Below are 25,608 nucleotides of genomic sequence, written 5' to 3'. Positions count from 1 at the left end.
CTGAGAACCCTTCACACCTTGGGCCTTCCCACCAAAAGGGAGGATGTCGCATGGACATGTTAATCAGATGGGGAGGAGATTCCTCTGCTGGCAGGAGAAAGAGACAATAGAATCTTTCAGCTGAATAGAGATGCTACTTTGGGGGTGACTGGTCAACAACTGCTCCGGCAGGAAGGCAGGCCATGTGACCATCTGACTCAGCCCAGCTCTAGGGGTGGACCAGACTGAGATGTGAATTGAATTGAAAGCAAATGTATGTTTTATAAAAATGCTTATAACAGATTGTACCAAGCTGACAAAAATGGGAAACCTTGAGGTTCTTAAAATGAAAAATTCACTCACAAGTTAAGACTAAGCTGGAATCCGTGCGATGTTCAAAGACTAAACCCCGGAATGTATTCATCTTGTAGCTGCTATGTTTATGCTAGGGACAAGAAAAAATACAGAGATGTGTTCAGATAGAGTGTGTATGCCTGTGTAAAATTTGGTGCAGAACCAATATTGGCAAACCCACCAAAAGCGCAAATAGGTGGTCATTTCTTAACCCAAGCTCGTAGGAACATGGGACTTGAACAGAGACATGCCTTAATTAATCTGTGATGTGTATATGTATTATGAACAACTTGAGTATCTGGGAAATATGTTTTTGGGGAAAAATAGATTCTCTATGTAAAAGCAAAGGGGAAGGATTTCAGTTAAGCCATAAAACACAGCATCACTGACACATATGACACACTGCTCCTGTCTCAAATCAGGGGACAGAAAATGATCTGACCTATCAGGATCCTAAGAGGGTTGGGCATAGAGAGTCAGCCTCCCCACCCACTTCGGAAATACATAAATAGGGACTGCTGAGACCCAGAGACACACACTTTTTTCCACTCATCATCCGATTTCTTGGCGAAGCACCCTGCAGGACTCCAGACTCCAGAACTTAGACTCCAGATAACTCCAGAACCAAACTCTAGAACCTTGAAGCAGAGAGGCCTAACCCACAAGCTGAACCCTTTTCAGCAGGCTTCAGAATCTTTTGCAAACCTGATTCTAACCTCTAAACTTCCACGGGGCCTAACCAAACCATTCAACAGCCTGGCTGAGCTGTGTTGCTTCTAGCTAAGAACCCTGTGCTAGAACCAAGATCCAGACCCAGAGAGAGCAGTGCTGTAACCCAGAACCCGTCCGATTCAGTACGAGAGACCGAGCAGACCAGAGGTCGTGCTGTGAGCAGAACCCAGTGCCTGAGACCTGTCCGGTGGCGAGTCCAAACCTTTGACCAGATCTTTGACGGGCTCATTCCATTCCATCCCATCCCAAAGCCTAGGAGTGAGTATTTAATCTAGAACTGTACATAGTCATCTCTTAGTTTAAAGTAATCTTATTCAATCCATTTCACCTGTCCAGAACTGCATTACAGAACCTCTTTTGTCTATCCTAAATTCTTCTCTCCTCCACATAATTCTTGATAATTGTAGCAATAATCATCTTTTTCGTTCATAGTTTTTCAGTAATTGCGATTCACGCCCGCTGAAAAGTTGCTGCATATTGCCATTTAGCTCCATTTCAACACATGCCAAAATAGCTGTTTCTTGTTTGCAACTGCTGAGATTCGTTTTCCATCTGATAATCATTCATGAATCATTGCTTGTGTTGACCTGAACCAATCCAAAGTAACCATCACTTATCCTGAATCTCCTTTAGTGAATTAAAATCATTTTAGCATATTTTCCCATTCATTGCTATCCCATTCAAAAGTATTTTTGCCTGTGTTTAAAATCATACCTGTTCTCTCTAAGCTTGCCGGGGAAACTGGGATTGAACTGCATTATTGATTGTATTTCTGAAACCTGTGTGCCCTCATTTCCATCTCTTCAAATTGCATAGTGGGGGGCGTGAGTAGTCACAGGGGAAAAAGTGATTATTTTGTCTTTTGATTGAATTTATATCAAGTTTATTCTGTGTTGCATTTTTCGCATTATTGCATTTCCTTGAATCATATAAAGTATTCTCTGCTACAGTATCCTTCCTATTCCTACTCCTAAGTGATTAAAGAGATTGTTGATTTTGTAATATTACCCATTGTTGATTACCGTCCATATTCGTAAGTGTGCTATTCAGATATTATTTTGTTCATAAAAGTGTGATATATATATATTGTTTAATTCTTCAAATAAACCTTTTAATTTGCAAAACAAACCTACTTCTTGGCTCAGTGTGGTCAAGGGGATTTAAAGAGAGGGGCGTTATATAAGGGTTCATCATCCAGATTTAAAGAACTTTGACATAAACATATATAAATAAGGGCTTCCATTGGGCATCCCATCCTAAGCATTGACTTAGTTGGAATGCTGGATTGAAGTCACTTACATAGCAAAGTACTGTATGACATGAGTCACTAGGGGAGATACAACATGTGCAGGCAAGAATGTCAGAGTTGGAATCCCATTTAAGGGTATGAACATTAAGTATGTCAATAGACGAACTTGCAAAGATAGCAACTCCTCCTCTCTTGTACATCTCTCTATTCAGCCATATAATTTGAAAATTGTCCGTGGCTAATATGTGGACAAGTGTGATAGTGGTCCGAAAACCAGGTTTCCATCACAAAAACAATGTCCATTTGCAAAGTATTCATAAATGTATTCAACGCAATAGCATTTTTTGCAGCGGGCTGTGCGTTAGTGGAGCGTTTAGCCCCTATTTACTAGCGCATGGATTTTGGTGAATATCTGCATTAAGTATGGCTAAAGTTCGAATTTTATTCAGAGCATGCAGAGTGAGTGACCCATGTTCAGTGATTTTTAATTTTAACATGTACTCGACAGAGTATTGATGTGACCTCTTTAGTAGGGCACAGTATAAAGTAAACTGGCTTAGCCTAAATGACTAAAAACACACATGAGCAGCAGGACGCTACCCTCACGAACATGACACGACCAGCACAGACTGGCTTGCCTCTGACGCGCCTCTGCTGGCGCGCCTGAAGTTATGGAAATACGGCACAGGAACTACAGAAGTGCTGGAAGTTGTAGTTCTTTCCCATCAAAGATAAAAATGGCCCTAAGTCAAGAATGTGCCCCCAAAACCAAGGTATCATTCAACTCAGCACGTAAATCATGACCGAAAAGTTCAATACTAATATTTAGCAGCAAAGAGAAAGCTTTTAAAATGCTTCACAAACAGGATTAAAATGTAATTTAATAAAACCTAAATTAGCAAAATCAGAGCATAAAATCAATCTAGCAGCGTAGTGTGCAGCACTGACTGGGTGCTACAGCGAAAGTGTATGACAGTGCGATGTGTTTGCTTTCCTTTGATTTATTTCAGCGCCCTCCTCCTTTCCTTCGTGTCATTTTCTACTAAAATTGGAAGGCCTGAATGAATACCTTCCCCTAATGGAAAACATTGAAAATGTACATTTAGCGACTAACTATAAGGGAAACACCCAAAGCATCAGGAGCCAAATTATTGGATGATTTACTGGCCAGCCAATTCCTTTGTCCATTGTTAAAGCTTTTGTCGCCCTTCTGAGCCCCCTAATGATCAATCAGGATAATTAATAAATCTACCCTGCAAGGGGAATTACTTCCAATTTTAAAACATGCAGTATCATGTGTCTTTGTTTTCCTTTCTAGTGCCCTGCGTATTCTATTGTTTACCCACACGTGGCCCCTGAGACTGCTAGGCCTAGATACCCAAAATGCACCACTGATGATGCTAACTTGGCAGAAACATGTCTGGGATGCTTGCAGTCTCATACAGAAGGGATGTGAAGAAGCAGTCCCGGCTAGTCGGCCACTCCTGGAGTGCAACCAAGCTTGATCTGCATGTAGGCTTTTCCCTTTCTGTAGAACTGAAGAACACAGGCCTAGAGGGTTGCCCTGAGTGATGCCATAGGTTGAGATACATTCTAGACATTACAGCCATCACCTCTTTTGTTTTGCAATTGCACTTTACACATCCGCATTAACAGTTGAAAAGGTGTTTTTAATCACTGTACCACTGAATATGCACAGTCAGGGACGTCATTTCACCAAAATGCCAGGGGTAGCGGAAGTGACATCACACAACCCTTGACCTCTGATGACATCAAAGCAAGAGATATTACTTGACCCTAACCCCAAGTGACATCACCAGAAGTGATGGAACACAACCTTTCACCCCTTGACAAAACAGGAAGTGGCATCACATATTGTTCCTAAGTACACTACGATAAATATGGTTACAATATCACTGTAATGTGATATACATTTCATACAAGAATGAATCCCCTTGTGTATCATTAACCCCTTAAGTGCCAAGGACGAGATACCTCGTCCTTGGCACTTAAAGGGTTAATATCAGTGTGTATAGGCTATATTACCAAATTACCATGAATGCAAGCAGACGTCCAAGGCCAAATGATAATGATGTGTTATTACATAGAACGTATGCATAAGCGCTTTATATAGAAAAAGTATACCTGCAATATCCCCCAACCTGTGTTGGTACGCATTTATAGACCTCAAATGGATGAAAGTCTGAGTTGGCCATGCCAGGATTCAAACCTGCAAACTGCAGATCACACATACATCGCAGCAGCGAGTGCTCAACCCACTGAGCTATCTTACCAGCTATAGCTATCTTACTGGTTATAGTCAAATAAGCAATTACATATCTGAATGTTCTCAAAGTCAGAAAGCAAATTACACTCTGTAGTGGATACCAATAAACTGATAACTAAGATTCAACAGTAGGCCAGTTCCTCTCCAGCCCTGGTACAAAGTTGACCACTTGTCAAGCCTGCGTGGATCTACTCACACGGCATCCCGTACTCTGGGCACTCGTTACCTCATAAATACAAACAAACATCCAGGGAGATGGGAAAGATAGACGCATTACAGCAAATCATTCATTGTGGCACAATGAAATCAAGGGCCACTTGATGAGCTATGGTCAAACATTTCATCCCTGTACACAAGCTTTTAGGCAAAAGGATTTTGTCAAGCGACCGAGGACACCAAGATGGAATGTCTTGTGATGGTCATAACAGAGACAGCGTCAGAAAAAAACATGCTATAACTGCAACTTGCAAAAAGCAAAATAACTATAGTTTTTGTCTGCATTGTTAATTTAAGATGTTTAAACACAGACTAAATCACAGACTCACCCCCTGAAGTCTGCCTAAAATAAACCATTAGTGAGTCTATCAATTATTGCATAGAATTCCAAAAGGACTATTTGTTAATCCTATTCTTTCTTATTTAGGGCCACTGCTCAAAGTGTTACACTTGTGGAACCCCCTGTTTTGTTTTTTTAAGAGGCCTGAACAAGAAAGCCAGCAGCTCCAGAAAAAAAGAGCCACATGGTGCTGGCTACAGCCCAGGACCTTCCATTTAAAAAAAAAAAAGCTTTTTTAGTTTTAGGGATGGAAAGGGAGACCACAGGGGGTGGCAGTTGCGACCCCTGCTGACCCCCAAATGACGTCCCTGTGCACCGTAGAATTTCCCTGCATGTAGCTTTCTTCCTCACACTGCCTCTGACTCGGGTTTGGTAAAAGTCTGTGTAGCAATTCTTGAAAACTGTGCCAAACGGTTTATGCACCCATCCGATAAGCATTCAACGATACAAAATATGTACTTGTGGTGTAATGGCACCTTTTGAAATCAGAACCTTTAATACAGTTAACTGTTTCACATGACTGGTGAATCTGGGGACGAAAATAGAAGCAAAGGTGTTTGTTTGTGAAGAAAAGATAAGCATCCTTAGATTCTATAATGACTCACTGGCGTGTAAAGAGATAGTTTGAAATGCTCACAAACCAGCCTCACCCACGGCATAATCAGGCATGTATGGCGTCATTACTACTCCGAAGGCAGTGTGAATACGCCATGTCATGCTCCTAAAATATAAAAAAGATACAATAAGTATTTTTGCTCTACCAAGAAAAGAAAAGCATTCACACTTTCTTTTAGGTGAAATATAGTATGGTTGTTCATGCACAAAGTTTTGACTTCCATTTTTACGAGTTTCACAAAATCCACAGGAAGGTTTCATATGACTGCTTGATAATCAGTTCTGTTGTCCTAGTGTTTGTGTGAGACCTAATTGACATGTCTCATGTCTTGAGTACTTCTTCAGAACTTTATTTTATTTACCTATTATTTTGGACATTCTGAGTGGTCTGGTAGCATTATTATTTTAGACGTTTGGTAAATGTATAGTCAAAATTATTTAATTTCAAGTATACAGTCTCTGAGCCTCAAGTGTTAGGCGGTGGTGTAATAAAATGGTACTAATGCTGTTACCACCACTTTTTTGGGGGCGTGGGGAGTAATGGAATAATCACTGGTTTTACCACACTGCTGAATTCCGAGTTTGACCTTGAAGTAGAGGATTTTCCTCCACCATCATGCTGGAGGTCAGTCCTCCTCTTTAAGGAGAAAAGTTGGCTGAATTATCATGGCAGAAGTACCACTCACAGTAATTCTGCCAAAATCCTCATCGAATCCTGTGAGCATGGAGTCCTGGGGTTAGTCAACGGAGCCGAGTGATGGTCATCGATTTTGGTGGTAATTCAGCAGATTTACTGTCAAATTACCACCAAACTAGTAATGAGGCCCTGTGTCTCTAGTGTAGAACAGGTAATAACGCTGTTGTCTCAGTGGCAACTACCAGTGTGGCAACTAAAAGTATGGATTTGAAAACCAGCACCAGTACATAGTGTGTTATTATAATTTAATGTGTTGTCAGTTCAGTAGCATAATACTAATAACTGTAATCTGATTTGCTCAAGGGCAACTACACTATCAACTTAATTTGATGGCCATGTAATAATGCCATATCAAAATGTATCAAGTGAGGTACAATTTCTGGTATCATTGAAATTGTTTTATCAAACTAACACTGCTCAAGTTATAAGAAAAAGGAAACAACAGGCTGTCAGAATTCTCAGCATCCGTAATGATGGAACCAAACTTGGACCCGTAGTGTAACCGGAGAATTCTTTCTACAAATGTAACCCTCTGAACACACAAGGTAAGTACAGAGGGATCTATTAGTTGAAAGATAAGGAACACCACACGAACGACCAGGCTCTGCAGAGAAACAAGATGAACAACTTAGATCAGAGTCAATCAAAAATACACTAGGTAAGAAGAAAATAGTCAATAATAACTGACCAGATGAGAAAGAATTCCAGGGTGTTCTGGTCAAGAGAACGGGCAAGACTGGGTCAAGATGTAGGCTAAGAAAACATGAGACAAGAGGTGAGGCTTTAGAAAGATTGTAAGAACAGTAGAATGCAATGAAGCGGGAGACTTACTACTTGTCCTGACGTAGACGTGATACCAAGCAACACCCAGTAAACTAATACCTGAACCGACGGCACGAGGACACCTAAACGAAATGAGGCAGTATCTAGTCCCAATCCTATCCCGCCGGCACGAGGACGCTTAACGACTCAGCGCAGGATGGCAGTCTCAAGTTCAGCGCTTTTCCTCTGAGTACACTATGGTGCGACTGGTAGGTTTCAGGACAATATGAGGTATTCCTTGAAGAGATGAAACAAATCCAATCCAGTAGACAAGGGATGGTAAGTAAGCTTTCCGGATTCGGTGCACGGGAAGACAAACAAATCCAAATCAGCAGGCAAGGGATTGTAAGTAAGCGTTCTGGGTTCGGCACACGTGGAAACAAACAAATCCAAATCGGCAGGCAAAGGAAGTCAGTAAGCGGTCCGGGTCACAAGGATACCAAGGAAGTGGGAAAAGAGCAAGGCAAGGCAAAAGGCACACAGGATACAAGGTACACACAAGACGTAGTCGTGGCTGATTCCAAAATCAGAAGCGAAGAATGAACAACCCGGAAGTCTTTAAATAGGTTACCATGGAAATCACGACACTAACGTAGTCCGTAATGCGGAGAATGCAATGGATGCCAAAGTCGCCATGGCAACCCGTATCCATTGATGTTATGGATTCGGGTATGGCGAGAGTGTTGTTTCACGCTCTGTTGTTTATTTCTTTGAGAAACAGAACAAATACACCTGACCAGGTCGGAACCTGACAGTTCCCCTCCTCAAAGATGCCCTCATCTGAGTGGACCAGAAACGAGAAATGAACGAAGGGGCATCGATATTCCTAACAGGCTCCCAGGTTCTGTCTTCAGGACCATAACCCTCACAATTCACCAAGTTGAGACGCACTCCCCGGGATACTTTAGTGTCTAGGATACAACGGACTTCATATTCTTCTGAACCCTGCACAGTAAGAGGAGGGGGACGATCAGGCAACCATGTGTCGGGATGGAAGGGTTTCAGTAGTGAAACGTGAAAGACAGGATATATGCGCCAAGAGGCAGGTAAGACCAGATGCACAGTAACAGGATTCACAAGAGCAGTAATCGGATATGGACCCCCATACCGAGGAAGAAGAGACCACGGCCTTGGAGACGTAGATTCCGTGTAGCCAACCATACTTTTGAAACCACTTTATAACAAGGTGACGAGACCTGTGTAGATCAGCAGAAATGGAATTCCGGATCTTAGTCAGATCACGAACACAAGCCATGGCAGCCGGACTGTTTGGTGAAGCTGTGGGTTCCAAAGGAAGTGTACGGGGGTGTCGACCATACATAGCAAAGAATGGTGTAGTACCGGTAGAGGTATGCAAAGAGTTATTATATGCGAATTCTGCCATAACCAAAACAGACAACCAGGTATCTTGATGTTGTAGTATAAGACACTGTAGGTATTGCTCAAGTGTGGGATTCAGACGTTCTGTCGGACTGTGGATGATAAGCTATATAAAAAACGGTCCTCGATACCTAGAGAGTTAGTGAGGGCTTTCCAGAATTTGGTGGTGAACTGGGTACCGGGATCGGATACAATGACCTGTGGTAAGCCAAAATAAACAATACACCTGCCTTAGGAACATATCAGCTAAAACAGGCGCACTAGGAATACCTTTGCAAGGAATAAACAAAGCCATCTTAGAAAATGAATCGCTCACTACCCAGATAGAATCATAATCATGGTAGTTTGGTAGTTCAGTGATAAAGTCCATGGATAACATCTTCCAAGGATGATCCGGAACCGGCAAAGGGTGTAAGAGACCTATGGGTTTGGTGAGTACGTTCTTGCACTGAGCACAAATAGCGCAGGATTCAATGTACTTCATGACGTCTTCCTTCATTGACGACCACCAACACCAACGTTGTAATAGCTCAAGTGTCTTCCTTATCCCCGGATGCGCAGAAAACCTGGAATCGTGACACCAGTGGAGCGTGGTTTTCTGGGTCTCATGGTCAGGAAGATATATAAAACCCATATGATAAGGTAAACCATTGCAAATGGTCAATCCTAGTTCCTGAATGAGAGCTGGATTATTACATACCTAGTTCCAAAGAGAAGTGCTTAGAGGGGTTTGTACCACACAAGCACAAACTACTTGTTGGGAAGACAGAAGAGGTTCACCGTCATGGTCCCTTGTTGTAACACCATGTATACGTGACAGTGCATCGGCCTTGGAATGTTTGGAACCAGGTCTGTAGGTTATTTCAAAATGGAACATGGAGAAAAACTCATGCCATCTAGCGTGTCACGCAGTAGTGCATTTTACTGATTGCAGGGCAAGGAGGTTCTGGTGGTCAGTAAATACTTGCACTGGTACTGATGTACCCAAAATATGATGCCACCAGACTAAAAAGGCATCACAAACTGCTGGTAGTTCCTTTTTGGTAATGGTGTACTTAGCTTCATACAAAGTTAATTTCCTGGAATGAAAAGCTACTGGGTGAAGATTCCCTGAATCCGGACATTCCTGTGAAAGGATCGCCTCAAGTGCTACGTCGGAGGCGTCGGCTTCGACTATAAAATGCAAAGCAGGGCTAGGGTGTAGTAATACTGGGGCCAGTAATGAAAGCCGATTTGAGTTGATCAAAAGCCTCTTGAGCTGCATCAGTCCAGACAAAAGCGTTCTTGGAACTGGTAAGAGAAGTCAAAGGTGAGGCCATAGAAGAGAAGGATTTGATAAAACGCCAGTAAAAGTTAGCAACACCAAGGAATGACTAAAGTTGTTTCAAGGTAGCAGGTACTGGCCAATCCAGAATAGCCTTCACTTTAGTATTGCTCATTTTTATACCACGGTCAGTAATATCGTAGCCCAGAAACTCCACCGAAGAGGCATGGAAAATGCATTTCTCTATTTTGGCATACAAGTGATTTTCTTTAAGCCGTTGTAGAATGGATGAAACATGTGATATATTACAGTCATAATCAGGTGAATAAACAAGAATATCATCCAGATATACCACAACAAATCTGTCCAACATATCTTTGAACACATCATTCGAACGAAGTTATAAACCCCCCTTAAAACAAGCTTGGTAAAGACTTTGGAGGTGCCTAATTGATTGAGTAAGACCGAGATCAGAGGAATGGGATATTGATTTTGTATGGTAATGGCATTGTGTTCTCTCTAATCAATACAAGGACGTAGGACTCCTTCCTTTTTGGGTACAAAAAACATGGGTGAAGCCGCAGGAGAACATGAGGGTCGAATAAACCCTGTACTTAAAGATTTCTCAATATATTGTTTCAGGATACCGTCCTCTTTCTGGGTCAAAGAATAGATTCTAACATTTGGTATTTTAGCCCCCGGTATGATGTCGATTGGACAGTCATAGGACCTATGTGGAGGAAGAACTTCATCGCCTTTGGGATCAAAAACATCTTTATACGCTGAATACTCACGGGCAAAGGTTCACAGAAACAGCACCCACAGTGGATACAACTCCCAATAAGGGTCGACAGGGATTCCCAGAGATAGCTGGAGACAAGAAGCAATGTTCTGTGCAGTATGAAGACAAAAAACGATTTCCCCCTTAACCCAGTCAATGATTGGATTATGTAATTTCAACCATGGTATGCCCAATATCATTCTGAACTGGGGATCTGTAGTGACATCAAAAGAAACGGTTTCCGAATATCCTGAGTCAGAAGTCTTGATCAGGGGCACCGTTTGGTGACTAAACCGGACAACAAGGTGCTACTGTCTATAGCATTGACTAGCTCTGGGTGATCGTTAGCCACAAGAGATACCTTGTTTTCCTGGGCAAATACAATATCTATGTAATTCCCCGTAGCTCCTGAATCAACCACAGGTTCACTGAACCAAGATGAACCAGTCAAAGGTTTGAAAGATGCCTGAAACGTAATAGGAACAAACATAGTGGAGTCCACAGACACAGAACTCAGCAGCTGGACCCCTTCCACTACCGAGTTTTACGTTTCCCGACTACTTAGTTTTTTTCGGGCATGCCTTTAGAAAATGTTTGTTAGAACCACAATAGAAACATAGATTTTCAGAGTGTCTCCTTTCTCTCACAAGAGAGGTCAAAGGTCCTCTTAGGGCACCAATCTGCATTTTTACAGGCTGATTGGTGACCGTGGGAACGAGAACTGGAATTTGGGCTCTTTTCTCCCCCTTTCTTTCTGCTCTGCGTGCATCAACTTGGAGAACCAAGGGTATCTTTGAGCGTGTCCGAAAGACCTTTATAGACTCAGGCCAACCAGTTTCAGCTATGAGCTGATTAAACTTGGTGACATAGGAAAGGAGAGGTGTGTCCCCTTGTTGTAAACCCAAAAGTTCCAACTCAGTGGCATGGGTCTTATATCATGTGTCAGAAACCCGGTTCATAGCCTCTAATAAGGCATCGCAGTCAAACAACAGAGGACTACCACCTTCCAACAAAGGGTTAGCCCAAGTTGCAGCAGTACCTGCTAGATGAGACAGAACGAAAGCCGCCTTGGTAGCGGAATCAGGAAAAGCATTAGGACGACACAAAAAGTGTAAACGACACTAGTTCAGGAAGGTTCTATAACCCCTAGGATCTCCGTGAAATCGCTCAGGTGGAGCTAATGGGTGCGGCGTGGCCATATATACCAGAGCAATAGGCACCACTTGGGGAATAGGATCCCTGGCACCGACAGCAGATGCTTGGGGAGGGAGCTGTTCTGTTGCCGGTATCAATGCCTGAAGCCCATCAATGCGTGCCTGAGTGGTAGTATGAGCTGTCTGCATGTCAGTATGCAATTCTGCTACGAGTTGCATTAGTGCAGCCAAGGTGTCATTGGGGTCCATAATTGAGGCTTCTGATTATGTCTGAATTCTCAGGATCCGTAATGATGGAACCAAACTTGGACCCGTAGTGTAGCTAGAGAATTCTTTCTACAAATGTAACCCTCTGAACACACCATGTAAGTACAGAGGGATCTGTTAGTTGAAAGATAAGGAACACCACACGAACGACTAGGCTCTGCAGAGAAACAAGATGAACAACTTAGATCACAGAGTCAATCAACAATACAATAGGTAAGAAGAAAACAGTCAATAATAACTGACCAGATGAGAAAGAATTCCAGGGTGTTCTGGTTGAGAGAACGGGCAAGACTGGGTCAAGATGCAGGCTAAGAAAACATAAGACAGGAGGTGAGGCGTTAGAAAGATTGTAAGAACAGTAGAATGCAATGAAGCGGGAGACTTACCACTTGTCCTGACGTAGACGTGATACCAAGCAACACAGTGTACTAATACCTGAACCAACGGCATGGGACGCCTAAACGGAATGAGGCAGTCTCTAGTCCCAATCCTATCCCGCCTGGTACGAGGACGCGTAACGACTCAGCACAGGATGGCAGTCTCAAGTTCAGCGCTACGGTGCGACTTTTAAGTTTCAGGACAAGATGAGGTATTCCTTGAAGAGATGAAACTAATCTAATCCAGCAGGCAAGGGATTGTAAATAAGCGCTCCGGGTTCAGCACACGTGGAGGCAATAAATCCAAATCAGCAGGCAGAGGATTGTAAGTAAGTGTTCCTGGATCGGCACACATGAAGGCAAACAAATCCAAATCAGCAGGCAAGGGATTGTAAGGAAGCGTTCCGGGTTCGGCACACGTGGAAACAAACAAATCAGAATCAACAGGCAAAGGAAGTCAGTAAGCGGTCCGGGTCACAAGGATACCAAGGAAGTGGGAAAAGAACAAGACAAGGCAAAAGGCACACAGGATACAAGGTACACACAAGACGTAGTCGTGGCTGATTCCAAAATCAGAAGCGAAGAATGAACAACCCGGAAGTGTTTAAATAGATTACCGTGGAAAGCACACCACTAACGTAGTCCGTAATGCGGAGGACACAATGGACTCCAAAGTCGCCATGGCAACCTTATTCATTGATTTTATGGATTCGGGTATGGCGAGAATGGTGTTTCAAGCTCTGTTGTTTATTTCTTTGAGAAACAGAAACGAATAGACACCTCACCAGGTCGGAACCTGACACATGCCTTCTGCCCAGTAAATGGCCACTGAAACTTTCAGATGACCTATTGGAATGCCAGCCACAGTATCTGCCACTAGAATATTGTTTTGTGGTTGATGGCAGATTCTCCTTCCAATAGATGGAATATTTTATTGATTTGTTTGGCTGGAGACACATACAATTTTGAAATATTATATTGTTTTTTTTTAGAAAATATCTTTATTACCTTTCACACAAAGGCAGTGCAGTACATTAAATTCCTGAAATACATTATGCTATATAATAAAAGGCCAGATGTAGTTTTGTCCGAAGCTGTCCGGCCAACTTCGCCTGTTATCACCGCTAGACAGTGGGGTAACTTTTCAGAAAGTGTTGGGGGTTGAGGGAAAGGTGCCCCGGCCAAATTAATGGGGACAAAATGGTGTGCCGTGAAAGTTGGGGCAGACAAACACCCCTGTACCCCCCCTAAAATTACGGCCATGCCGCTAGAGGGAGCTGTTACCTTACGCATATAACAGTAAGACTTCAAGTTCATCTTCCAGCCATATAAAATGTGTATTTCAACAATGATACAATACAATAAGCTGCAGGAAAGGCATGTGACAGGGATACCACTTTAACAGCATACTTTAAGTTGCATACACTAAGTAAATATATACATTTAAAAAAACACAAAAAGAGAAATTAATTTGATGAAGCACTACTTCTCAAACAAAATACATTATTTCAAAAAACTGTACTTGTGTATTATTTAATTATTCATTGCAATATTTCTTAGCATGTATTATATCAATCATAATCTTCATGTACATTTAAAACTTTATTTGACTTCAATTTACTTTATTTTATGATCTCATGTCTACTTCGAATCATGCTGCACATGAATTGTATTACTCTGACATCCCTCAACATCATATATATGAGTCTAAAACCCATAAGTGGAATCCAAGACAATGAGGAGCAGATACAATTGGTCATATGTACTATGTCGAATTTTTAATGGATTCTGTGAGATTTTGTTTGAGGTTACTGCTCCTCCACGTAAAAGAAGCAAGATCCTTTACAAATTATTTTATACTATTAACATACATTAGTGTAAAATACACCACATAATGCATTTACACTCTGGAAATGTCTCCCTTTACGCACACTAGCCTGTATACACAGGCTTCCACTAGTTATATTAATAATTTGCATGTTTACTATTATTCCAACTTGTGTCCTTCTCCCTATCTTCTTAATTGTCATTATGTTGTTGACTCCATTTTTGGTGTATACATATTTTATACCATCCCCTTCCATATTTCATCTTCATGTTGTCATGCACCCCTTCCCCACCACTCACTTGTGTCATTCATGTTATATTCCTCCCGTCCACTCAAATATGCCTCAAAGTAATAATAAAAGTCTTGATGTCTCTGTTGTGGATGTGCAAGCAGTGTGCTTGCCTCTCATCTCTCATAACAGGCAAGGTGGTGGTCAGTGATAATGTCGAATGCAATAATGTAAAAAGTCAAAATGTCGAAAAAAAAAGTTGAAAAAATAATGTCGAAAAGCAATAATGTAATTATTATATAAATAAATATATATAATTAAAATGTGTTGAATATGGGTGGTGGGGGGGTGGCAGGGGGGTGTTTGGTGAGGGGTTTGGGGGGATCCCCCCTAGTAAATGATATTTTCCCTGTTTATTTATTTATTGAATAAATAAATAAATAAATAATTAAAATGTGTTGAGTATGAGGGGTGAGAGGGTAGTGGGGAGTGGTGGGGGGGTGGCAGGGGGGTGTTTGGTGAGGGGGGTTGGGGGGGACCCCCCTAGTAAATTATATTTTCCTTGTTTATTTATTTATTGAATAAATAAATAAATAATTAAAATGTGTTGAGTATGAGGGGTGAGAGGGTAGTGGGGAGTGGTGGGGGGGTGGCAGGGGGGTGTTTGGTGAGGGGGGTTGGGGGGGACCCCCCTAGTAAATGATATTTTCCTTGTTTATTTATTTATTGAATACATAAATAAATAAATAAATAATTAAAATGTGTTGAGTATGAGGGGTGAGAGGGTGGTGGGGGGTGGGGGGGTTGGCAGGGGGTGTTGGGGTCTTCTTGTTTATTTATTGAATTAATAAATAAATATATATAATTAAAATGTGTTGAGTATGAGGGATGAGAGGGTGGTGGGGGGTTGGAGGGGTGGCAGGAGGGTGTTGGGTGAGGGGGGTTGGGAGGGACTCTTCTTGTTTATGTATTTATTGATAGTGCTAAATGACATTTTTTTCGAATTTTTTTTTTCTAAAAATTGACTCTTTTCATTATATGTATAGGATTTCGACATTATTGTTTTTGACATTTTTTTTTCAACATTTTTGTAAGTCGACATTTTTTTTTCGACATTATCACTATAAACCAGGCAAGGTATCCACCCAACCTCCATGGTTTGGTGTTTTTTCCCCATCTATTGTAGCACTATTTCACACTTTGAGAAAACTGTTGGCAATCTAGCAATTTGCTTTACAACTTTGCTGGCCCCAATAAGTCAACTATGTGGGTTGCATTAAATTGTATGTGTTGACCCAGGATTTCCCTAAAGTTAGGAGCCACTGTCATCAAATAGTGTTGCAGTTTGTCACATTTCGAGATCAGGTGGAAGAAAGTTGAATCTTCTGCTCCACATAGTAAGTATTTCGGTTTGTGTTCATCATTCTATGTGTGTCTCGAGTGTGGGATGATGTAGGACCTGGTGAGTGCTCTGTAATGTATCATCCTGTATCGCTGGTTAAGCGTCACTTCTTTTGTCAGAGCACACGCTTTCTTCCAATATTGATCATCTATTCCTTCTCCAATTTCTCTGCTCCATTTACTTCTTGTTTTGTCTATTGCAGTCGCATAATTTGTATACAGGAAACTCTATGGGCCTGATTTACAAAAGCGTTTTCCAATGGGACAATCCCATTGGAAAACGCTTTGTAAATCAGGCCCTATATGTTGGTGGCTTACTTATATTCATTCCTTGCTTGTAAAGGTATATCAACACCTTACATTTTCTTGGTTATCTGCGGAATCATGCAATCTGTGCTTAAATATATCATTGAGCCATATGCAATTTAGTGGATTTCCCATAGTTCGGTTACATTCCGTGATTATTTTCTATGGTGGGATACATTTCATGCCATGAAACCGATTTCCCACACTTTCCCATCAGTGCTTAATTCTGTTTTCATTCTGTGATCATTTCCTCTAGTGGGATGCATTTCTGGTCTGAAAACAGGGCTTTCAAAGTTTTCGGTGTCCATTCTGTTTGGCTCTTTGCATGCTATTTTCCACACACTATGCACCCCCTAAGCACTATTACTTTTCACCAGAATTTTAAGAGCACTCTTGTAAGGCCCTTCCTTCTCGCTCGCTTTATGGTCCCCCAGACCAGCCCGGCCATGTACCTTAGTGTGGAGCTGCATCATTCCAGTTCGACAATATGGATCCCTTTACTTGATCATGCACCCAGGCCGGATGGGTGTTGTAGCCGCACTGCTTTGAAATAATTGTCCAGGTTCCTCAGCTATTAGGCCATCCTTATCATTTTATCTTAACAGTACGCCTATTGCTGCCCTAGGTATTTTAGATGCCTATATCAAATTGATTATCATTGGACTGAAATTTATACAGAATTCTACCCCTGGGTCCTGAGGTATATTCTTGAACAGGTCCAGTAGCTTAGAGCCAATTATCCTGTCAGCCAATGAAACAGGGCCTTCCATTGCCACTGGCATCATAATCCACCTCTCCACTTTCTTTTACAATATTTTTAGTGTCTTTAATGCATTATTTTGGGATGTATCTGTGACAGCGCTCTGCACCCTGTTCCCTAAATACTTGATTTCCTGCTTTTCATAGCGGCCAGTTCGATATCACCTCAGCCTTATTTGTGTTTAATTTTAAAAAAAGCTCTGATTTTGTTTTGCTAATTATTTTTTAATTCAGATACCTCCCCAACTTGGTATAGCATTTCTGAGGCATTCAAGAGAGCCACTTTTGGGGTTCTTCACAAAGACCCTAATTTCATTGTTTAGACCTACAATTTCCTCGCTATTATTGAACATTATTCCTTAGCTCTGCAACTCCTGTCTCATCATTTCAGCAAGTGATCCATAGCAAGGGGGAACAATAAGGGTGCTAGGCGGCATGCCTGTCAGGTGGCCTTCCACAGTCTAAAAGGGGCTGATTTCACTCTGTTGATCCTGAGTACCACTCACAGGGCTCTGTATAACAAGCCTATTAGTTTTAAAATATCCAAAGGCTATGCTTTGAGAACTTGCCATAGGTAGAACTCGGACACTGAATCAAAAGCCTTTTCAATATCCGGGCTGACCACCGCCACATCCTTAGTGCTATCCATTCCTTTAAACATGTTAATCAGTCGCCTCAAATTACATGCTGTCGATTACCCTCACAAATCCAGCATGATCTGAATGCAACAATGTCTTAAGCAGCAACTGTATGTGGTTCGCTATATCACCAATCATTTACTGCCCACATTTATTAAAGATAGCAGTCTATACGGTCCACAATATATATACATTGATATATATGCCGGTACCCTTGATATTGCATTTAGAAGATTTACGAGGGTAGCCTCTCTATTGCGCTTAAAAGATGTATTAGTATAGCCTGTCTATTGCGCTTAGAGGATTTATGAGGGTAGCCTGTCTATTACACAGACAATTTGATCACACAGCTACATTAAAGTCAAGCTCCACCTGAGCCTCAAGGTACATATTCACTCACCACTTTGGTGGACATCTGCCGCAGGCACGGCTAAACACCTCCCTGCATAAGAATGCAGCAATGACCTACTACAAAATATTCAGTCTAGCTGAACACATAATGATTTGCCTAGATACACCAGACTAAAACACAAAGCACAACACCTCTGCCATCAGGATGCAAAGATAACCTACGACAAAATGTTCAGTCTAGCTGGTGACATAACAAGTCTCGTGCACTTAAGCACTCTCCTGACCACCTCAGCACCCGTCCCACATGCCTGATCTTCATTGGTAGCTTACGGGAGCTCGGCCAGCCCACCTAACTCCCTGTCTTGGCCAAATGCACACATGCATTCTAATCTTCCCATATCTTGGACTTCGGTCCCCCGAGAGCATTCCCACCATAAGTGCATTGACGCCATACTAATGGGTTAAAAGAGCTATTTAAATGACAAACTACTACTACTATAATCAGTTGTGTCTGTATCATGCTTTATGCTAATACTCCTTTCTCCCATGCTATTTCGTTTTCTGTACATAGCTGTGATCCAAACTCTTCCCTAAATACCTTGTACAATTTTGCCAGTAAGCCACCAGGCTCTGTTATCCCCACTTTCAGGACCTGTATTGCTTCACTGATTTCCAAGGACGTGATTGGTTCATCAAATCTCTCTCTCTCTCTCTATGTCTCTCTCTCTCTTTCTCTCTCTCTCTTTCTCTCTCTCCCCCCTCCCTTCCTTTACACTCATAAGGCCCAGATACACCTCTACTGCATCCCCCAGAATGGGAACTGTTTGTGCATATAGCACCTGACAAAACCCTTAAATACTTTAGTTCTGTAGTGTTCTCGTGTCTTATGTCCTCTGGCACCCTCGCCTTTTCACCATTCTTTGTTTTAATTTGAAGTACTCTGATTAGTTAACCTTCTTCCCTAACCATCCATGCTAGGCTCTCCCCATCCTTTCCCTCATATTGCCAGCCTAGCTGATTTTCCAGCATAATCATTATCTCCCTTGTTATAGTTTGTCATTTCACTCTTTTAACTCTCGTATTTGAGTTAATATTGCCTTAGCCTTTGTGGCCCTATATCTTGATTCTTTTTGTTGCAGTCTCAACTCTCCAGTTTTTCTCCATATATAGACATTTTCATAGTCAGTGCTCACCAAGGTTCTACATCTGTTAATGCATTTGGTTTCAATTGGCAGGGAGTCCAGCATGTCTGCTACTCTTGCAATCTCCATGGCATCATAACATCATACCATATGTAGTATGCTTATTCCTGATGGTCATGACAGCATACACTTTCAACTACCTTTCCCATCATGGTTGGTGTGAGTTCCGCCTGTGAAATTGGGCTACTAGTTTTGAGCATGGACATTAACGGACGATTCCCAGGAGCGTTCTTCCGGCCTGTAAACCTTCCAGTCGGGAGATAATACAGCTTCTTCCTTACTAATTTGGAATCCAGGTTTGATGGTACTTCCAATTCTGGTTCCAAATCGCATAGCGAGATTGGTCACAAGTCTTACGGTTTTTACTATGGAGGTATGTCATACTGGATGAAATCTATAGGTGCGAGATAGACCCAAGAATAAAGCCTCTTTTGCACTGGTTAGGTAATTGGATACCGACCAAGGAATTGTGAAACAAACTTGTAGGGTCCCCTAATGAGTAAATTATTAGTTGTTGATAGCCCTAATTGTACCCTGACTTGAGACGTTGGAGCTGGTCTTCTGCTTTGGTCTGCATATCTTTTATAATTCTCCTGTAGAGGAACCCAGGCCTTAGCTAGTGCTACCTAAAATTATCACAACGTGCTTGCACTGTGATGGTATGTGACCTGTACAGGTTGTTCCTAAGGCAGTGTCAGTTGGGTGATACCCTTGTAGGCAGTAGAGCCGAGAAATGCCAGTGAGGAGCAGGGTATGTTATTGTATGAATATTCTGCTGCCCAGATGATCTTAGCTCATTCCCTCTCTACTTGTAATGTTATGCACCTTGCGTACTCTTCAAAAAAACCTATGGACTCATTCACTTTGCCTGTCTGCCTGGGGTTGGTAACTGGAGAATAATCTAACTTCTATCCTCATACTGTTGAAGAATACAGATCAAAAATGAGATTGGATCTGGACACCTTGGTCAGATATTTTAATGGATTGTATTCTATGCAATTTTATCATGCTTTGGACAAAGATGAACATGGTTAGTTACTGTGCTAACAGTTGACTTCTGGTTGGATAACGTGGGCCATTTTGGTAAGATGATCTACTACTACTAGAATTGTATCATACTTGTGACTAGGATCTGAGTCTACAATGAAGGCTAAGGATTTGTGTGCCAGGACTTTGGAGGAAGGCATAGGAGTCAAATATGGTGATCTTGTTCATTGATCAATAATGAATGCATACACATATTTCGTCTTTATTCTTAGAAACACAGAACAGTGGTAAGGCATCGAGAGATTTTGAATGCTGGACGAAGCCATTGACCTTCTATTGATCAAGCTATTCCTTTACATGTTTATTGCCAGGCTTGTCTAGAACATACATTCTACTACAAGGAAATGGGCCACGAGGGAGTATATTAGGATGACAATCATAGGAAAACAAAGGAGGGGTCTGGGAATCTCTCTACCAGCACACACACAGCCCAATGATCTGTTCTTGGGTGAATAACCCCTGGGAGAGATTCTACCAAGTCTTTAGCTCGCTGTCCCTTTCCTTATTTCCAAAAAACACATAAAGAGGAAATTCTAATTCTAATCAAACAGCTTGTATCAGGACTTCTGGGCCAAGGCTAATAGCAGCTCTCCATAACTTACCCTCTAACGGGTTCAACCATGCAATTTTTAAATTCATAAATGTCTCCAGACCGTATAAAATGCCTGTGTTATACAGTCCCTATGCATTTTTAGTAGTAGCCCCATCACAGGATTGCCGTCAAGACTACTTAGAAAGTGTTTCACTGCAGAAAATGTGCTTTTAGCATTTCTGCTGATGGGATGTTGGGTAAAAGAAAGTTGTTTTTTAGTACTAATGGTGACCCCAAGTTATTTAAAATCAATTACCTACTCAATTTTCTTTCTCTATTTACCAGGAGACAGATATTGTCCCCTGTGGTTTACCGAAGACCATCATTTTGGTTTACTCGTAGTTCATTAGGAGCTAATTTTCCTTAGAATAGCGTGCTAATGTGTTTCTAAAATCACCAGATCATTGGCATAACTCAGTTAAAGGATATGGTCAAGCCCTACTCTATGGGGAATATGTTGTGCTCCTGCGATGTTTCTTTCAAGTCTGCAGTATATAGATTAAATAACACAGGAGCTAAAACTCATTCCCGCTTAAGACCTCTATTAGTAGGGATTGATTTAGAAAGAGTGCCCTTACAATTTTACCAAATCTGCACTGTTGTATTGACATTCAATCATATTAAGTAGACCAATTGGAATAGTCCACTTAAAGAGTTTTCCCACAATCTGCTATGATTGATTGTATCAAATGCTGCAGTGAAATCTATCAGGGCAATGTAAAGATGTTCTTGACCACTAACTTTGGATTTCTCAATCAATTGTTAATGGATCATCATGTTAGGTGGGATCTTAAAACCCAGTTTAAAGCCTGTTTGGAACTTATGTAAGAACTTTTTTTTTCTTCTTCACATGCCCTTAGTTCTTTTAATAGAAAATGTGTGTACAGTTTACTAGCAGAATCTGATATTGCTAATAATCGAAAGTTATCAGGGTCCGTTCTAGGGCATTTCTTTTGTATCGGGATCACACACGCTTGTTTGCAGGAAATAGGCATCTGCTAGTGGCCGATATTCTAGTAAACATTTCCAAAAATACAGGTGCCCAGCCCCATTGATCCATAATAATAATTGAATTGGCAAGGCCATCCGCCAGGAGCTCTAGATGGATTGCAACTTTTAATCATGTCTACAATATCTTCAACAGAGTAGATAACATTATGCCTTCCAATAGGTCCCTCACTTCTTTTTGTACAACTATAGCTGTCAAACAATGTTTTCTTTATAAAAAGTCTTCCAAACTTCTTCAGCAATCGCGCTAATGGCCATCGTTGTACCCATTTGTCAATATTTGTTATAAATGGACCAAATGTGGGTTGTGTCCTTCTCCTTACCAGCATTATACATTATATCCCATTGCTGAGGGAATCCATTCTTAGGATTCTTTACCTAATTTCTCTAGCCATTTGTAAGCTTCAGAATCTTTGCATGCCGTAGCATCTCTGACCCTGACACTGACCCTGATATTTGTTATAAATGGACTAAATGTGTTTTGTGTCCCTCTCCTTAACAGCATTATACATTATATCCCACTGCATGGAGTGAATCAATTTTTTGTGATTCTTTACCCAATTTCTGTAGCCATTTGTAAGCTTCTGAATCTTTGCATGCCATAGCATCGCAGAGAGATGAGTCTCAGAATGAATTGACCTAATCTCGCTGAGTAATGTTCTCTTTTTAGCAGCTATTATCACGTCAAAATCAAACGACTTGATTGTTTTCATCTATAATCATTCTTATTTGATTATTGGCACCAAGATAGAGTGTGAGCAATTGTAAGACTTGTAAAGTGACATCCAGATTGGAGGAGCTAGCCCATAAAATGTAGTGTGCCTGCGCATTATCAATACAGTGGTTAAGACGCATCATATTAATTTTGTGCCATATAACGTGATTGCCTTTAGAGGACATGCAATATGAGCCTTGTAGATGACTTCTTATTATATCATGTTCCTTTTCTATCTCCATAGACAGCATAGCTTGATCACTCCAATTATTAAATATGGCAGTATAGGTTTTAATATGAGGGGTGAGCCTCTCATCTACAAATCAGTAATCTACAGTGCTGTATTACTGAGTGTTTCACCGCGTTAGTAAGGACCCTTTGTCCTGATTCAAGTGCAAATCCACATTAACAAAACTATGTGTCACAGGAAATCCCCCACGTATCTCCCAGTTCCTTATCCCCCTCTATGTTGGAGAACTTAATATAATTATTCACTTCTCCCAAAAATCTCACAAATCTACCAATTGACTGTATATGGTGCACATTTAAGTCACCTCCTATTATGATAGGTGACTGTGCTTTAGCTTCTCTCCAGAGGAATATTATCTCCTTGCGATTTTTCCTTCAGGTTATCAATAGTTTTTCCTCCTGGAGGCATATATATAGATGGCCAACATCATCTCATCTGTACCTATCCCAACAAAGTTGACCTCACCACATAGTATATGATCACTGATGTAAAACATCTAACCTATCTTATCTTTCAAATGCATGTTGATTTCGAGATGACATTCTAACATCCAATCTTCATCCAAATTGTGCCCCTCTGGTGATTTTGCATTCAATTTTAGGATTTGTTTGTTTGCTCCATTCTTCTCAAGGCAAGCAAATGTTGCTTTACATGATTGATTACAATGAAACCCAAACTTTTTCAATCGCTCCCATGTTTTTCCTGAAAATGCTTTGCCATCAAATATGTTTATATTTTGATTTTGTATGTCTCTAATGTGCTGCAAAATTAGAATCGTCATTTTACAAATCATCCTTCCACATACCATTTATCTCATTTATATGTGACCACATGTAAGACAAAGGCTTTGAAGTAAAGTGGGTGTGTACTTCACTGAGCTTCCCCCTACCTATGTTTAACAATGTTGTCAATTCTACCTAAACCAAACCTAGATTTATCCTAATTGTAAGGTGCAGGCTTGCATTGATCTAATGAGTTGACACAAACCCAATGCCACTATAAATATGGATTGCCACAAGTGGGCCCATTTGGACCCGCAACAATATCATTTAATAATTGGCCTGTACTAAGAATTGTAGCATTGCTGATGCTTAGATATGATTTCAGCACTTATCAAGTGCAGCAATTAAAAGAATTTTGAAAGGGGAATGTCCTAGTGATTGGAAATAAGAATAATGTTTTGCCATGTCGGAGGATAACCTATCATTGCCATTTGCAACAAGAGACTTAAGCCCCATGCAATGAACATATGATTGAAGCTATTAGGGGAGCAACTTTAAATATTATTGACACTTTCTGAATTAAGGAAACAAGCCCTGAAGATGATCTTGTTGTGAATGTCGAAACACGTGTTGGCAAACACTTGGCATATTAGTAAAAAAAATAACTGTATAGAGAATAGAGTTGTCAGTTTCTGTGTAATATTCTTAAAAGACATTAATATCAGGAAAGGTTTGTACAAGTGGTATAGTGTACTGTACACATGTAGGACTAATTTGATTTCATATGTAACACAATTTTCTATAATTATTCCTAGTCATTTGATGGGCTGTAGTAAAGATTTTACATTAATCGCTTTTTGAAATACTTTGCATCAAACACATTTGTAGAACCTTGTTGTGCGATTTAACTATTTATTCTCTAAATTGTCCTGATCTCTCTGGAAGAAACTGGGGACTAAAATGTGTTTGCGGAAGGGTGGTTTGTGAAAAATAATTGTAGTTGTTTTGTTTCACAACCACTTTCAAATCACTGTCTATCCTCTTAATCTTCCAATGTCTCTGTAATATCTTCCTGAGTGGAGGTGATTTGCCACTGTATATTTTTATGTGGTCAAGTTGTTGAATTCCATCATCTTTTCCAGGTCATATATACATCTTTTCTTAATTTTTATTTTGATCAGATCTTCTCTTTAAGGCATCTAGCTTTCGCAAATACAGATTCAATCACACTCGTGCAATTTCCTCTTTGTTTGAATGTTGCTGTCGTCTGTTTGGCTTGTTCCAAATAACTTTCTTCTGTTGAACAATTTCATTTCCACCATATAAATTTGGCAAATGTAATACTCCACCTAAGATTTCAAAGAAAACTGCTTTCCACATATAAGAACATGTAGGTTTTCTAAAAATCTGTTGGTTGATCAAAAACATTGACATAAACTTAAAATCCTGATAAACAATAGACTGCGCTGTCATCTTCAGTGAATTTCAAATACAAACTGTTTTGCTTCAACAGCTTGAAAAAATATTTCCATTACTCAGGCTCAAACTTCCATGTAATGAAAAGGTTGTCGATGTGTCTGAGACTGAGCATTATCTTATAGTGTACTTCGCATTAGCATTTGTCCAAACAATTTCTTCTTCTCACCAGACGATGGTGAGATTCGCAAATGTTGGGTAGAAGTGGTGCCCATCGCTGTTTCTAATGGGTTTCATCACAAATAAAGATGTTGATTTTCAAACAAAAAGTTAGCATTTCAATCACCATATTTAAGTTTAATCACTCAATTATCTGCTTTACCAAAAAGAGCAGAATGCTTCTATGCCAAGTTCATGTTCTATGAATGTGTATAGCAAAATTACATCCATGGTAACAATGACAAAATCATCTTCCCAGGTAATGTTTTTAATTTTGGACAACAGATCAGAGGTGTCCTTCGCGTAAAATGGAAGAGTGGCAACACATGGAAATAAAATTCCTTCAACATATTTAGTGGTATTGTCTAACAGTGAGACATTGGCGGATCCTGTCGGTCACCCATGAGGTTT

Source organism: Ambystoma mexicanum, chromosome 7q, assembly GCF_040938575.1.
Source record: "Ambystoma mexicanum isolate Mex_15411 chromosome 7q, UKY_AmexF1_1, whole genome shotgun sequence".
Lineage (NCBI taxonomy): Eukaryota > Metazoa > Chordata > Amphibia > Caudata > Ambystomatidae > Ambystoma > Ambystoma mexicanum.
This window is presented reverse-complemented; position numbering follows the sequence as displayed.